Source organism: Armigeres subalbatus, chromosome 3 (genome assembly GCF_024139115.2).
Source record: "Armigeres subalbatus isolate Guangzhou_Male chromosome 3, GZ_Asu_2, whole genome shotgun sequence".
NCBI lineage: Eukaryota > Metazoa > Arthropoda > Insecta > Diptera > Culicidae > Armigeres > Armigeres subalbatus.
This window is the reverse complement of record NC_085141.1, coordinates 285,547,350-285,552,091: the sequence shown is the minus strand read 5'-3', so window position 1 is coordinate 285,552,091 and position 4,742 is coordinate 285,547,350.

Here is a 4,742-nt window from a genome sequence, read left to right as displayed (position 1 = left end):
TGCAAGGCAAAGCATCATACAATGATTTGTTTTCGATCGGACAGGTCCGAAGCAGCTGAAGGTAGCCCACCGCGTTCACCGGTACAGACTGAATCAAATACCGCAAGTACGGCGCAGCGAAATACCAGTCCAAATACCTCCGCAGTCCGAGAATCCGTCTCATCCAATACAGCGCTTCAACGTTCTTCATCAGTGCTGCTAGCTACAGAAGTGGTTTTAGTGGAAGATGATACTGGTATCCGTTTCCCTGCACGGGCCTTGCTGGACTCTGGGTCCGAATGCAATTTCATGACGGAGAAGTTATGCCAACGTTTGAACATCCAACGTGATTGTTGATTGTTCAAATCCGAAAGTTTCCTGCAACATGGCAGCCCCTGATAACTTAGAGAAAATCCCATCTCGAACAACTTCTACCCCATGGGAACAGAGTGCAGAACACACTACAGTAGGGTGATCAAGCGAGGTGAGAATGGACGGTACATGGTTTTCCTTCCAACGAATAATAGGCGAATTAAGGGATATTGCCTTCTGACGTCCTTGGGGAATATCAAGACGCTTGCTTCAAGAAACGCAGTCGCAAGTCTGTCACGAGAGGTTCATGGCGAAATACCTGGAGTTAGGGCAGGCAGGTGTTATTTACACCGCCATTCTGTTGCTGAGAAGAGCAGCACAATTACCAAGATCCGGTGGTTTTCGATGCGTTCTGTAAGGCAAATACAGGCGTTTCAGTTCAGAGTGCGTTGCTGGCAGGGTCAGTGATCCAGGAGTATTTGCATTCTTACGGTTGCAAATAAAACACATTCTTATTCTGAACATACTGTGGCGGAAGGATGTCGGTGGGCAAGCCGAACCATACGAGCATGGAACAGTAACCCGGTCGGACGGATAGCATGGGTTTTCCGTGGCGACTATTGCGGCCATAGACGACGTTTTGAAGTGAGATAAACAGGTGAAGACGAAAATAAGCGGATTCCACTAGTAAAAAGGTCTTGCGGCAACAAGAAGGTTTTGGAAAACGGCTTAGGAATCCAAGAGAGAGGTCGTCTGTTCCGACGTCGTCCACAACAAAGGACAGTTACATGCTGCGTGATGCGTGTGGAGTTAGGGCAATTGCGGTCCACATTTTCCAAGAAGAGCTGGTGGTATGAAGTTTTTTGAGCCGGCGGAGTCTTAGATGAATGAAGCCAGAGCTAGGGGATCGATCATCCATTTTGTGTTCGTAGAGGTCTGTACTTTTCTTTTCAGAAATTCCGTAATTTCAGGGTGGGGGAGAATGTTTGGTTGTACAGCTCCTAAAATCATCATTGACTACCCCCTCAACCGAGTACCACTACAAACGGCTTACGAATAGCGTGAAAGGCGCTCGTGTAATACACTTTTGACTGAATATGAATAAGTACACAATTAGAAAGAAACGAATTAGCCATTGCGTTAGCCGGTCAGGGACCGATATTTTGCAATAATATTAAGATAATGAAAGTGTAAAAATTGTAAATAAAGTGTTAGTAATGTGTAGTTTAATGTAATAGAAGTGTTGTAAAATAAACTGTAATGTGTCGTGTTGTGCAATAAAAATACGAGTTTTCAAACCCCATCCGATCGGAATAAAACCCACCAAACCGTTACCAATCGGTAGCTCCAAGGAAGGAAAATACATACAGTCCATTCTAATTCCACCCGGAGAAATAATCCGAGGTTCAACAACGACTATTCGGTTCCATATAGTGGCCCGCCGAATGCGTTGACAGCCAGGAACACTACCAATTGAGTGTACAATTCGTTCGAATCCACACAAGGGCGAAGCTTTGGAGCGGATGGTCCGCTCTACCAAAGAAGCGATGGAGACAGACGTCGTACAACAACTATCGCAAGCTGGATGTCGAGGCGGTCATGGCATTTATGGTGGAAGGAGAAGCCATCGTCAATACACGACCACTAATGTTGGATAAGAGCGATGCACTCACACCGAACCACTTCTTGTTGGGAAACTTGTGTTGTGTTCATCACCTGTAGGATTTGTTCCGAGAACTAGACCTATGCGCCGAAGTATTTGTGAACGGCGGCGGCGTAAGGCCATTTTTATACCGGCGGTGGCGGCGTCGGCGGCGTCACGCCGTAAGCAATGTTCGGTGGCGGCGGCGGCGGCGTGAATCGGCGTGAAGAATTTTAAGCTGAGAAAAAAAATCACTATCAATAAACCTCTAATAAATCTGCTCGAAAAGCTTCAAACGTCAAATGCCGACTGGTCTTGTTAGCAGCTTTAAGGTTGTAACGAAGAGCATAATAAGTCCAATTTTCAAAGCTTGATCAAAGCCATAATTTTGGGTCGTAATGTGGTCAAATGAATAATCCCGATAGGGGAAAGGGGGGGCAATATGCCCTAGCTAAGCAAACACTGCTCTATTGTCTTATTTGTAACGCTATTCATGGGTATTTTTACATTATGCATCAGTTAAACAAGATAGCTAGTTGATGCCATTCAAAAATTGTCAAAAATCTCAATCATATTGATAATATTCCCATTTCAAAAAAAATGGTGATATTCTGTTGCCGGAACTCATGAGGCAAAACGCCTTTTAGCTGGCAGCTCCTAGGGAACAAAGTACCACGCGTCGGCGAATCAGCATTCTAGTATGGATAGTCCGTGGAGACGCAAGTACTTTGTAGGTTATTGCCACTAGGGCGTTTTGCCTCGCCAAAATGTTAGATGTTTCTTCAAAATGTGGAAATTTTCGGTTTTTCCGACCTTCCCATGCACTATTTTGAAACTTTATTCGCCTATCCTACATAATTTTAGATCTAGTTTTGTTACGGACATAATAATGACGGTAAATATGAGGGAAACAACAAAAGGCGTTTTGCATCGGGGGGGCGTTTTGGGGCCTCTTCCCCTAATAATATTTACATTGCAAAGGGTTCATAACGGTGTTCAATAAGAGCAACATTTTTCTGATCGACATCTATGATGGCCATATTGGAAATGGAGAACCATCTTCAAGTCAGTGAAATACATTGTACAAAAACTTGAAAAAGTATTATTTTGTAGTCATCCTCATCATGATTTTCATCAACACTTTAGTTTGTTATTATTTGTTTGCAAGGTTTTGTTTCTCTTTTTTCAAAGCAACATTTTTGACAGCTGCCGCAGACGGCTGCGGGCGGCTTGAAACGGATTTTTATATATGTACTCTTATAAGAGGTTTATAGAGGTAATCTAGAAAGGGCCATTTGGACATAACTTACACTTATAGTGGTCATCAGAAGGTAATCCTGTAGTAAACCATTCCTAGAGTGGAATAAAACTTGAAATGTTACTTGGGTGATGGGGGGAGCATTCTAATAGCTATAGATTGTATCTCCACAGCAAAAGTTTACATTATATCCTTCACTAGGACGTTTCCGCATCACAGCACATGAGTTCAATGGAAAGAACTTCGGATTTCGGATATAAATCCAGAAATTCGTGTAGAAATTCCTCAAGATATTCCTCAGAAAATTCGAGAAAGGAATTCTAAGAATAAATTTAAAATTTCCCTAATGAATTCCTTCAGAACTTCCACCAAGAATTCCCTTGAAAATTTATGAGGGTATTTCTTCGGAAATTCTTTCCAAAATTTCTTCAAAAGTTCCATCAGGAATTTCCTTCTACTTGAGGGATTTCTTCGGAAATTCCTTTACGGAGTCTTTTGGAATTTTCTTCAGTAATTCATTCGAAACTATTTTTAGGGATTCCTTTAAAAATTAGATACCCATGGAAAATCCTTCAAGAAGTTCTATATGAATACCTACGGACACTGCTTTAGGAATACATTCGAAAATCCATTTGGGAGAAAACCTTCAGAAATTTTTAATAGAAAATCTTCCAGTAATTCCTCAAAACATTTCTACGGAAACTCTAAGAAGATATTTTTGGTATTCTTTCGAAATTTCCCTCTGGAATTTATTTGAAAAATTTCTTCAGGACTTCTTTTCTAATTTCTTATAGGAATCCCTTCGGACATTCCTTTAGCAACTCTTCCAGAAATTCCTGTAGACCTTCGAAAATTTCCTTTTAAATTACTTTAAGAATTATTTCGGGAATCTCTTCAGAATTTCTATTGGGAAATCTTCGGAAATGTTTTAAGTGTTTTTTTTTTATTTGAAAATAACTTTAACTCTCAAATACCTTTTGAAATTTCTCCAAATTCAAATTCGTTCCGGAACTATTTCTGCAGTAATTTTGTATGAGCTTCTGAAGGATATTCGAAGGAATTCTAAAAGTAATTTACGAAGGAAATTTAAATGGATTTTCCAAACAGCTATTGGAATTTACATAGAAATTCCTATATTTCTCCTGGAATTTTTTCAAAAACCCGGACAGTAGTAAAACAATTTCGGTTTTGACTCTAGAATCAAATCTACATCCTAAGAAAAACTCCTAAAATATCGAGATTGCAGAGCTGGTAGCGACCAATGTCATTCAAAATAGTGACTTTAGTGACCAATGCTGACGAAAAAAGGGACCAAATAGTGACTTTCAGTTCCAGAAAGAGTGACCAAATAGTCACTTTCAGTTGAAGTGACAAAAAATTGACTTTTCTGTAGCAATGGTACTTATTTAATTATTTCTCAGACATAGAATTATTTCGACTCATCAAGTTTATAAGTCTGCGGTCGGAATCTCTGTTGCTATGGAAAATATAGCAACGTTACAAAGAATTTTAGAAACTAACTTTCTTTATAAAACTTGTAAAAATGCATCC